The sequence below is a fragment of the Callithrix jacchus genome, chromosome 7 (genome assembly GCF_049354715.1).
Source record: "Callithrix jacchus isolate 240 chromosome 7, calJac240_pri, whole genome shotgun sequence".
Lineage (NCBI taxonomy): Eukaryota > Metazoa > Chordata > Mammalia > Primates > Cebidae > Callithrix > Callithrix jacchus.
Window position 1 is genome coordinate 101941357 of NC_133508.1, and position 12531 is coordinate 101953887.

General features: G+C 37.0%; 1 protein-coding gene across 4 annotated transcripts in view; it reads left to right on the forward strand.

Annotated features, from left to right (window-relative positions):
* The window catches only part of RAVER2 (ribonucleoprotein, PTB binding 2), a 117605-nt gene that overhangs the window by 18192 nt on the left and 86882 nt on the right, over positions 1–12531 (forward strand). The gene's annotated exons all lie outside the window — the stretch shown is intronic.

Genomic DNA, 12531 nt, shown 5'->3' on the forward strand with positions numbered 1-12531 from the left:
AAATTTCTATTTCTAGGTCCTTGAGGAATCACCACCCTGTCTTCCACACTGGTTGAACTAATTTATACTCCCACCAACAGTGTGAAAGTGTTCCTATTTCTCCACATCCTCTCCAGCATGTTGTCTCCAGATTTTTTAATGGTCGCCATTCTAACTGGTGTGAGATGGTATCTCAATGTAGTTTTGATTTGCATTTCTCTTAATGACCAGTGATGATGAGCATTTTTTCATGTTTGTTGGCTTCATATATGTTTTCTTTTGTAAAGTGTCTGTTCATATCTTTCGCCCACTTTTGAATGGGCTTGTTTGTTTTTTCTTGTAAATCTATTTTAGTTCTTTGCAGATTCTGGATATTAGCCCTTTGTCAGATGGGTAGTTTGCAAAAATTTTTTCCCATTCTGTTGGTTGCCAGTTCACTCTAATGATTGTTTCTTTTGCTGTGCAGAAGCTCTGGAGTTTAATTAGGTCCCATTTTTCTATTTTGCCTTTTGTTGCCAATGCTTTTGGTGTTTTAGTCATGAAGTCCTTGCCTGTGCCTATGTCCTGAATGGTTTTACCTAGATTTTCTTCTAGGGTTTTTTATGGTGTTAGGTCTTATGTTTAAGCCTTTAACCATCTGGAGTTAATTTTAGTGTAAGGTGTCAGGAAGGGGTCCAGTTTTTGCTTTCTGCACATGGCTAGCTAGTTTTCCTAACACCATTTATTAAACAGGGATTCCTTTCCCCATTGCTTGTTTTTGTCAAAGATCAGTTGGTTGAAGATGTGTGGTGTCACCTCCGAGGCCTCTGTTGTGTTCCATTGGTTTATATCTCTGTTTGGTACCAGTCCCATGCAGTTTTGATTACTGTAGCCTTGTAGTGTAGTTTGAAGTCAGGTAGTATGATGCCTCCAGCTTTGTTCTTTTTGCTTAGAATTGACTTGGCTATGTGGGCTCTTTTTGGGTTCTATATGAAGTTTAACTTGTTTTTTTTCTAGTTCTGTGAAGAAGATCATTGGTAGCTTGATGGGAATAGTGTTGAATCTATAAATTACTTTGGGTAGTATGGCCATTTTCATGATATTGATTCTTCCTAACCATGAGCATGGAATGTTTCACTGTCTGTATCCTCTCTTATTTTGTTGAGCAGTGGTTTGTAGTTCTCCTTGAAGAGGTCCTTTACATTCTTTGTTAGTTGTATTCCTAGTTATATTATTCTCTTTGTAGCAATTGTGAATTGCAGTTTGTTCTTGATTTGGCTCTCTTTAAATCTGTTATTGGTGTATAGGAATGCTTGTGATATTTGCATGTTGATTTTGTATCCTGAGACTTTGCTGAAGTCGCTTACCAGTTTCAGGAGATTTTCGGCTGAGACAGAGGGGTTTTCTAAGTATACTAGAATGTCGTCTGCAAATAGAGACAATTTGGCTTCCTCCTTTCCTAACTGAAAATCCTTTATTTCTTTGTTTTGCCTGATTGCTCTGGCTAGAACTTCCAATACCATATTGAATAGGAGTGGTGAGACAGGGCATCCTTATCTAGTGCCAGATTTCAAAGGGAGTGCTTCCAGTTTTTGTCCATTCAGTATGATAGTGGCTGTGGGTTTGTCGTAAATAGCATTTGTTATTTTGAGATACATTCCCTCAATACCTAGTTTATTGAGTGTTTTTAGCATAAAGGGCTGTGGAATTTTTCAAAGGTCTTCTCTGCATCTATTGAGATAATCATGTGGTTTTTGTCTTTGGTTCTGTTTATAGACTTGCGTATGTTGAACCAGCCTTGCACACCCGGAATGAAGCCTACTTGATCATGATGAATAAGCTTTTTGATGTGCTGTTGCAATAGATTTGCCAGTATTTAATTAATTAATAATAAATTTTAATTAATAATTTGTTTTATTTTATTTTTTTGAGACAGAGCCTTGCTCTGTTGCGAGGTGCCAGGCTGTAGCCATTATTTTATTGAAGATTTTTGCATCTGTGTTCATCATGGATATTGGTCTGAAGTTTTCTTTTCTTGTTGAGTCTCTGCCAGGTTTTGGTATCAGGATATTGTCAGTCTCATAAAATGATTTGAGAAGGATTCCCTCTTTTTGGATTGTTTGGAATACTTTCAGAAGGAGTGGTGCACCTCCTCTTTGTATGTCTGGTAGAATTGGGCTATGAACCCATTTGGACCTGGACTCTTTTTGGGTGGTAGGCTCTTAATTGCTGCCTCAGCTTCAGACCTTGCTTGTTATTGGTCTCTTCAGGGTTTCAACTTCTCCCTGGTTTAGGCTTCAGAGGATGCAAGCGTCCAGGAATTTATCCATTTCTTCCAGGTTTACTGGTTTATGTGCATAAAGTTGCTTTTAGTAATCTTTGATGGTGGTTTGTATTTCTGTGAAATCTGGTGATATTCCCTTTATTGTTTTTTTATTGCATCTATTTGATTCTTCTCTTTTTTCTTTTTTATTAATCTGGCTAGTGGTGTATTTTGTTGATCTTTTCGAAAAACCAGCTCCTGGATTTATTGATTTTTTTTTTTTTAAGGTTTTTTGTGTGTCTCTATCTCCTTCAGTATTGCTCTGATCTTAGTTATTTCTTGTCTTCTGCTAGGTTTTGAGTTTTTTTGATCTTGCTCCTTAGTCGTCTTCAAGTCTGACAATAGGGTGTCCATTTTAGATCTTTCCTTACTTCTCATGTGGGCATTTATTGCTATATATTTTCCTCTAGACAGTGCTTTAAATGTGTCGCAGAGATTCTGGTACATTGTGTCTTCATTCTCGTTGGTTTCAAAGAACATCTTTATATCTGCCTTCATTTCATTGTTTATCCAGTCAACATTCAAGAGCCAGTTGTTCAATTTCCTTGAAGCTGTGCGGTTCTGAGTTAGTTTCTGAATTCTGAGTTCGTACTTGATTGCACTGTGGTCTGAGAGACTGTTAGGATTTCCGTTCTTTTCCATTTGCTGAGGAGTGATTTACCTCTAATTATGTGGTCAGTTTTAGAGTAGGTGTGATGTGGTGCTGAGAAGAATGTATATTCTGTGGATTGGGACAGAGAGTTCTGTAAATGTCTATTAGGTTTGCTTGGTCCAGGTCTGAGTTCAAGTCCTGAATAATGTTGTTAATTTTCTGTCTCATTGATCTGTCTAATATTGATGGTGGAGTGTTAAAGTCTCCCACTATTATTGTGTGGGAGTCTAAGTCTCCTTGTAAGTCATTAAGAACTTCCTTTATGTATCTGGGTGCTCCTGTATTGGGTGCATATATATTTAGGATCGTTAGCTCTTCTTGTTTCATTGATCCTTTTACCATTATGTAATGTCCTTCTTTGTCTCTTTTGATCTTTGTTGGTTTAAAGTCTATTTTTATCAGAGACGAGAATTGCAATTCCTGCTTTTTTTTTGCTCTCCATTGGCTTGGTAAATCTTCCTCCATCTTTTTATTTTGAGCCTATGTGTATCCTTGCATGTGAGATAGGTTTCCTGGATACAGCACACCAATAGGTTTTGGCTTTTTATCCAATTTGCCAGTCTGTGTCTTTTGATTGGGGCATTTAGCCCGTGTACATTTAACGTTCATATTGTTATGTGTGAATTTGATCCTGCCATTTTGATGCTAGCTGGTTGTTTTGCCTGTTAGTTGATGCAGTTTCTTCATTGTGTTAATGCTGTTTACCATTTGGTATGTTTTTGGAGTGGCTGGTACTGGTTGTTCCTTTCTATGTTTAGTGCTTCTTTCAGGAGCTCCTGTAAAGCAGGCCTGGTGGTGATGAAATTCTGAGTAATTGCTTATTCATAAAGAATTTTATTTCTCCTTCGCTTGTGAAACTTAGTTTGGCTGGATATGAAATTGTAGGTTGAAAGTCCTTTTTTTTAAGGATGTTGAATATTGGCCCCCACTCTCTTCTGGCTTGTAGGGTTTCTGCTGAGAGATTCGCTATCAGTCTGATGGGCTTCCCTTTGTGTGTAATCTGACCTTTCTCTCTGGCTGCCCTTAGCATTTTCTCCTTCATTTCAACCCTGGTGAATCTGATGATTATGTGCCTTGGGGTTGCTCTTCTTGAGGAATATCTTTGTGGTGGTCTCTGTATTTCCTGGACTTGAATATTGGCCTGCCTTGTTAGGTTGGGGAAGTTTTCCTGGATAATATCCTGAAGAGTATTTTCCAGCTTGGATTCATTCTCTCCGTCACATTCAGGGACACCTATCAAACATACATGAGGTCTTTTCTTGGAGGCTTTGTTGGTTTCTTTTTACTCTTTATTCTCTAATCTTGCCTTCTCATTTTATTTCATTGGGTTGATCTTCAACCTCTGATATCCTTTTTTCTACTTGGTCAGTTCGGCTACTGAAACTTGTGTATGCTTCATGAAATTCTCAGGTTGTGTTTTTTAGCTCCATCAATTTATTTATATTCCTCTCTAAGCTGTTTATTCTCATTAGCATTTCGTCAAACCTTTTTTCAAGATTCTTAGTTTCTTTGCCTTGTGTTAGAACATGTTCTTATAGCTCAGAGAAGCTGTGAGCTCCATTGTTCTGTTCAGAGCTGCTGGGCAGGTACATTTAAGTCTGCTGCAGCAGAACTCATAACCACCTTTTTCCCAGGTGTTCTGGCCCGGGAAGGTAGGGCTTTATTTATAAGTTTCTCTTGTGCTGCTGCCTTTTTTCAGGGCTGCCCTGCCCAGCAAGGAGGCAGCCTAATTACAGACTACCTGCAGAGGCATTGCTGAACTGCTTTGGGCTCTGCCTAGCTGCCATGTCAACTTCCCTACAGTCCTGTTTATGGGGGTATAGTTAGAACTGCCTCGGCAATGGCGGCTTGCCTCTGTAATGGTGGACTCTCTCTGTAGTGTCGGACTGCTTTGGCAATGGTGGGCTTCCTCAGTAATTGCTGACTGCCTCAGCAAAGGGCGGCTGCCTCAGCAATGGCAGACTACCTTGGTAGTGGTGGACTGCCTCGGTAATGACGGATGCCACTCCTCCACAGAGCTGACCATCCCAGGTTCAGCTGTGCTTGCTGTGAAGCTCTCAATCCAGAGTCTTTCTGATTGTTCACCTTTGGTTGTGGGACTGCCCAAGCTTGATCACTTGACTCCCTGCCTCAGACCTTTTTTTTCAATTGAATGGGCAACTGTGTCTCCCAGGTGTTCCAGATATCAGTTGTAACCATGCCTGGATTTGTATGAGTTCTTGTGTGGTGACCCGCTATGCCAGCTGAAACAGCCACACTGGCAACTCATGGTGCTTTTCTGCCTGGGAATCCCCTGGCCTGGCTCCCTGTTTCAGTCCCCTTTTTATCAGTTGAACTGGCGACTCTGTCTCCCAGGTGCTCCAGTCACCAGTTGAAACAGCACCCGGACCTGTGTGAGTTTTGTGCGGAGACCCGCTGTACTGAAACAGCTGTACTGGAGACCTGTGGCGCTCCTCCACCTGGGAATCTCCTGGTCCGTGGGCAATAAAAATTGCAGGAAATGCAATTGACCACTCACCCTCCACACTGTGGCGAGGAGCTGCAATCCAGATCTGCTCCTACTCGGCCATCTTAGATCCCTCCCTGAAGATGAGATTTAACTCATTTCAATGGATTCAGAAACAACACCTGGCAAAATTTAACTCTCATACATCATAACTTACAGCAAATAGGTATATAAAAGAATTTCTTCATACATAAAGATTATCTAGAAAATCTGAAAGCAATCAAATTCAATGGTGAAATATTGACAGCTTTCTTTTTGAGATTAGGAACAATATAGGGATCACTATTCGAGACTCTATTTGAAATTCCTAGCTAGCACAGAACAGCTAGATAAAGAAAGTTTAAAGATCCAAAATAAAGATGTAAAACTATTTGTAGATAACATGATTGTGTATGTAGAAAATAAAAAATATATAAATAAGCTATTAGAAATAAGTGGGCCAGGCATGGTGGTTTACGCCTGTAATTCCAGGACTTTGGGAGGCTGAGTCAGGTGTATTGCTTGAGCCCAGGAGTTTGAGACCAGCCTGGGCAACATAACCAAAACCCTGTATCTACCAAAAAAAAAAAAAAAAAAAAAATTAGCTGGGCCTAGTGTCACATGCCTGTAGTCCCAGCTACTCAGGAGGCTGAGGTGGGATGATCACTTGAGTCTAGGAGGTTGAAGCTTCAGTGAGCAGTGATCATGCCACTGTACTCCAGCCTGGGTGTCAGAGTGAGACCTTGTCTAAAAAGTAATAATAATTATATGAATTTAGTAAGATTGATACCTGTAAGGTCAGTGTACAAATGTAAATGATAGTTCTGTATACTAACAATCACTAGAAAATTACAAGTCAGATTTTAAAAATTCACTTCAGATAACATCAAAAATGTCAAATGCAGTATAAAAAATCTAATAAAAATATGCAAAATCTCTATACTAAAGAGTATAAATATTTCAGAGAAGAATTTTAAAAGACCTAAATGAATGGAAGAACATTGTACGTTTCTGAATTAGAAGACTCAGTCTCATTTAGATGTCAGTTGTTCCCAAACTGATGTATAGTGTCAATGAAGTCCACTCAAAATCCTAGTACATTTTTGTTTTTTTAATGGAAACTGATAAGCTGATTCTAAAATTTGTATAGAAATGCAAACAATCTATACAAATTTATATATCTATAAAATATATAAAATTTTACAAAATTATAGCAAAGATAATTTTGAAAAATAAACACTTGGAAGACTTACACACCAGATTTCAAAGCTTACTGTAAAGCTCAAATAATTTATTTAGTGTGATACTGGTACAGTGGCTAGACAAGTACACTAATGGAACGGAGGGGAGACCAGATATTAACCCACAGAACATAGCACCTCAGTGATGGAAAGAATCGTTTTTTCAACAGATGATGCTGGGGCAGCTTGACATTCAAATAAAAACAATTGAACCTTGACTCCTACCTTATACCACTTAGAAATTATTCTATTAAGATGAATTATAGTCTAAATGTTAAGACAATAAACATTCCAGAAGAAAAGATAGATCTTTGTCTTCATGGCCTTGGGTAAGTAAAGATTTCTTAAAGACATCACAAAAGGTATTAACTAGAAAGGAAGATATTATGTGATAGATGGGACTTTGGCAAAATTAATGTCTTCTCATCAAAAAGACATTAATAAGTCAGTAGGCAAACCACAGGCTAGAAGAGGATGTTTGCAATACCAATATTTGACAAAGAAGACTGATATCCAGAACTTATAATGAAATTCTACAAGTTAATAAAAAAGACAGTCTAGTAAAAAACAGACAAAAGATTAGAACAGGCATTTCACAAAAAAAGGAATATCATATTATTTTGCATATTAATTGCAAATTAATATGCAAATTGCATATTAATAAAAGGTCAGTAATATCATTATTCATCCAGAAAATACAAATTAAGGCCATAGTTAGATATACCGCTCTCACCAGAATGGCTGAAATTAAGACAGGCAAGACCAGGTGTTGGCTAGAAAGTAGAGCAATTGGAACTCATATTCTGCCAGTAAATGTACAAATTGGTTAAAAATTTTTGGAAAACTGGCAGTTTCTCTTAAGGATAAACATATACCAGCCAGGAGTGGTGGTTCACTCACTCCTGTAATCCCAGCACTTTGGGAGGCTGAGGTGGGTGGATCACCTGAGGTCAGGAGTTCAAGACCAGACTGGCCAACATGGCAAAACCCTGTCTCTACTAAAAATACAAAAATTAGCCAGTCATGGTGGTGGGCACCTGTAATCCCAGCTGCTCCGGATGCTGAGGCTGGAGAATCACTTGAACCTGAGAAGTGGAGGTTGCGGTAAGCCGAGATCATGCCATTGCACTCCAGCCTGGGGGACAAGAGTGAAACATTATCTCAAACAGACACACACACACACACACACACACACACACACACGCACACACCCCTACCATATAATTTAGCAATTTTACTCATTAGTATATTCTACTCATCAATTCTACTACCAGCTTTATTCTTGATAGCCTTAAACTGGAAACAGCTCATATTTCCATCAACAGGATATGAGTTAAATTGATGTATATTCCAAAATGAATATTGTACATCAATGAAAAAGAGGGTTTGTTTTGTCATATATCAATATTTTAAAGGTTTATTTAGGACAGTATAGTATTAGCACAGAATAGACAAAATGTCTAATGGAACCAGAAGCAAGAGACAAAAATACCCATGTATATCTTGGAACTTGACAAATAAGAGAGATGGCCTTGCAGATTATTGAGGAAAGGATGGACAGTACAGTTATGGTGTCCTAACAGTTGATTACCCATATGGGAAAAAATAAAACTAATTTCCCTTATGGGAAAAGGAAAAAAAAACTTAACAGCACACAAAAACCAACTCCAAACTCACTGAAAACTGAAATGTAAAAGGAAAAAATTTAAAATGATTGAAAGACAAAATAAAATCTCTTTATGACCATTTTTTAGGAAAGGACTTCCTAAGGCACAAAAAGCCCACATTTTAAGGAAAAAGATTGATAAATTTGATATTATTAAAATGAAAAACTTCTCTTCATCCAAAGTCCCACAGATAAACATAGTGACTGATCATGTTATAGGAAAATACATTCATAATACAGTTAACAAAAGGTGAGCACTCATAATATATTATTTTAAAGAATTGGTTCACGATTGTGGGGGCTGGCAAGTCCAAAGTCTGTAGGGCATGCCAGCAGGCTGGAAACTCAGGCAGCTGTTGATGCTGTAGTCTTGAGGCAGAACTTCTCCAGGAAACTTCACTTACTGCTCATAAGACCTTCAACTGATTGGATAAAGTCCCGCTCTTTCCCACATTATCTAAGGTAACCTCCTTTAATCGTCAACTCATTATAGATATTAACCACACATACAAAATACCTTCATAGCAACAACTAGATTACTGTTTGATTAAATAACTGGACACTGTGGCTAAGTTGACATGTAAAACTGGTAATCACAATGCGCTACATTATTAATCATGGAATGCAAATTCAGGCCACAGTGAGACACAATTTTATATCCATTAAATTGAGAAAACTTAAGTCTAATAACACCAAGCATTGAAAGGAGTGGATCAGCAGGACTTTCATCTGCTGTTGATGGGACTGTACACTGGTACACCATTCTGGCAAACAAGTTGGCACTTCCTTGTAAAGTTGATCATTTGCATACATACACCATAGAATTTCTCTCCTTGAGGAGCTCTTGCACATGAATGCCAGGGGATAGCTGAAATTTACAGGAATGTGATGTTAGTTTTTAAAAAATACTAACAGTAAAACAACAACCTGGAAACAAACCAAATATTCAGTTAGTAAAATGGATACATAAATTATACTCTAGTTGTAGAATGGCATAGCAGACAGCAGTGAATAAATGAATGATGGCCACATGGAACAATGAATTGTAGAGACATAATGAGTCTAAGAATCAAGGCACAGAAGATTGAAAATAGCATAATACCATTTTTATAAAGCTCAAAAACAAGTAATAGGAAACTATAATGTTTGGGGCTACATGCCTATATAACAGATACAGACCTACGTGTAAGGAATGAAGGAATGCAGAGGTAGGTGCTAGTGTTGTCAGTGTTCTAGTCAAGTTTGATAGTGAGTTTCTAAGTGTTTATTTTCTTTATTACTACTCATAACTTAACATATATTGCAGATCATCTTTTCATTTTACCAAATTACATACATTTTAAAAGAAAATTAACAAAACATATGCTTCCTATTTCCAGTCCAAAGGACTGAAATTTAAAAGTAGTGTGCTTTAATCTATGAAAACCTTTCTTAGAACAATTTTTTTTAAAACTGAAACTAAATATGTGAAGAGCTTAGAAGACAATGTAGTTCAAGTTTATAACTAAGGCCATGCTTCATCGAAGAAGTCTAGATCAGCTGGAACAATGGTTAACTTTTTTGTTGAGGGTTGGGTGGTAAGATTTTTGACCAACTGCTTTGATCGACTGCTTTCTGGAGAGAGGAAGCTATCGATCCTCTCTCCAGAAAGCATTTCATATTTGCAAAATTTGTCACTTAACTTCAGCGGGTGATACTGCATCTAGTCTGGAAATAGGTTACTAAAGCTATCTAATACCAATTATTACTAACTTTTCTTGACATTGGCAGTCAGATGACAAAGTATTTTCATCATAGGTGCTACTTCACTTCATTCCTTAAAATCAGCAAGTTAGTGGAAATGTTAGAAAGCTAGGTTAGTATAGGGAGGCTCTAATTTTTGTTCTTTTAATTCTATGTGACGGGGCATAGAATTATTTTGGCAAATGGTTACTGGGACTCTCTTTCAGGTTTTAAGTTTTTAATTTGGCCAACTTGCCAAGGCTCAAATTGAGGGATGACCCACTTTTGCCTGGGTCAAAGAAACCAGGGCATGGAGAAAAATAATTGGGTTTTTCTTTGTAGGAAGCTTTGTAGGGTTTCCCACTTGGCAAACTCGGTATCTCACATGTGATACATAGAAGAGCTGTGAGTAGAAGTATGGGTGTTTTCAACATAAAATTTCTAAGTTGCAAAATGCACCTTTGAATACTTAAGCTCTCTTAGGTAATTCTCTTGGCTGAATGAGAAATGTAACATGTCATTTGTTTACGGATACTTGATAATGTGAAGAGCAGTATCATGTTTTCTTTATCTAGCATTTGACAGCTGTTAACCAGTGAAATGAGAGATTAGATTCTGTGCAACTAAAAGCACACACTGGATCTCTTAGAAAAAAACCGTGTCACCTTCTATATAAAGTATTAAATTAGTCGATTGGCAAGATGTGTATGTTATGCTATTGAGACAGTGATATTTTCTTAATGAAGAGTACAGTAAATGTTTTTACAAGTTCAAGAAAATGTTAAGCTCACAAGATAAAAAATTACCATAGTCATATGTAAACTAATCTGTATATTGAGCATAGTACCGTATGATTCAGCAAACACTATTTTACAAAATTGCTAAGTGTATATGTTTTTTAAAGTTTCTAATATTGGTTGCTAATAAAGAATACTATGTTATGAACTTTATCTTTTGTATCATAGAGGATTATCTTTTTTCACCCAACTTCATTTTTATACTTCGCCTGTTATATCACTCTTTTTTTTCTTCTTGGGTTGGGTTAAAAGGCAGAACATTTTTTAACTTGTAGCTGTCCTCTTATTTATCATCCATTTCTACGTTACTTATATGATTACTTATAGGGCACTCGTGGTATTGCTTTTATAACTGTTAATGATAGTGTACTGTTTCTAAAGTTAATGCTGGAAGACATAAGTCAATATCTCATAGAGGTTGAGTGACATCCTTGAAGCCAGACGGTTAGAGTGAATCTCCTCTCAGCAAGTTACTAGCTATATGTCCTTGGCAACTTTACTCTGTTCTTCCTGATTGTTAATAAAAGTGAATGTAGTGCCTGATACCTTGTAAAAACTAAACAAATGATAACTGTAATAGCAACAATAAGATTATTATTGAATTAAGCATTTTAGGTTACATACTTAACATAGTAATACCTGTGTATATTTAGCATATTTATTTGCAGTATAGAACAGATTGGCTGTAACTCTCCAATCTGGAGTTGGAATGTCTGTGTGAGTCTAGTTCCTTTGAGTATATTGTAACTGCATCTGTTATGTATTATGAGTAAAATTTTTAAGGGCCACATACTGATTTAACAAAATAATTAAATTATATTCACTTTATGTTTGAGTGCCTACCATATGCAAAGCAAGGCAGGTAATATATAAATATATAAAATGCAGTTTCTGTTCCTAAGTACTATCAGTTTAGCAGAAAGGATTAGGGAAATAGAGGAAATCTACTCTTATAGGCATCCAAATGGATAGAGGTTGTGCTATCAGGAAAAAAAAGTTTAGGCTATGTTAGTAATAGAAGCAGAATGAGCCATACACCAGTTTAAACATCATGGGGAGCCAAGGGGAAATAAATGGAACTACATGCTATGTCTTAGTAGTTATCCAGGGATCTGTAAGTTAAGGTTTGCAATCTACATTTATTTTTTCTACATGTTTGTGCTCTGAGCATCTACAGGTGTATTACTTGTTAAAAGCTCTATATGTAGCATGCAGAAATATAAATTAATACTTATTTCTACAAGAGAGGCATAATAGAAGTTATGACCATTGTTTACATAGAGGAAGGAGAGGTCATGTTCTGTGGAAAATTATCAGAAGCAGCTTCATGAAAGAACATTTGAGCTGAGATTTCATAAAGATGCATGTGATTTTAGGCAAAGTTTGGGAAATTTAGTGATATGTTTGTCACATGCTACGTCAAGGAATAAGTGTGAGTAGAAAGAGAACAGTGCATGGTATACTCATGAGATAGCGAATCTTCCATTTGAGCAGGAATGTGGGCTATGTGTAGGATATCTGGTGAACCTTGAATACATTTAATTTAATTGAGTAATGGGGATCCATGAAAATTTTTTTTTTACATGGGACATAGTGGTGGTAATGGTAGTTGTGGTGGTAGGCTAATAGAGCTAGATTATCTAGTAACTGCATTTATGTGTTTATTGAATTCATGGTGGTTTTTTTT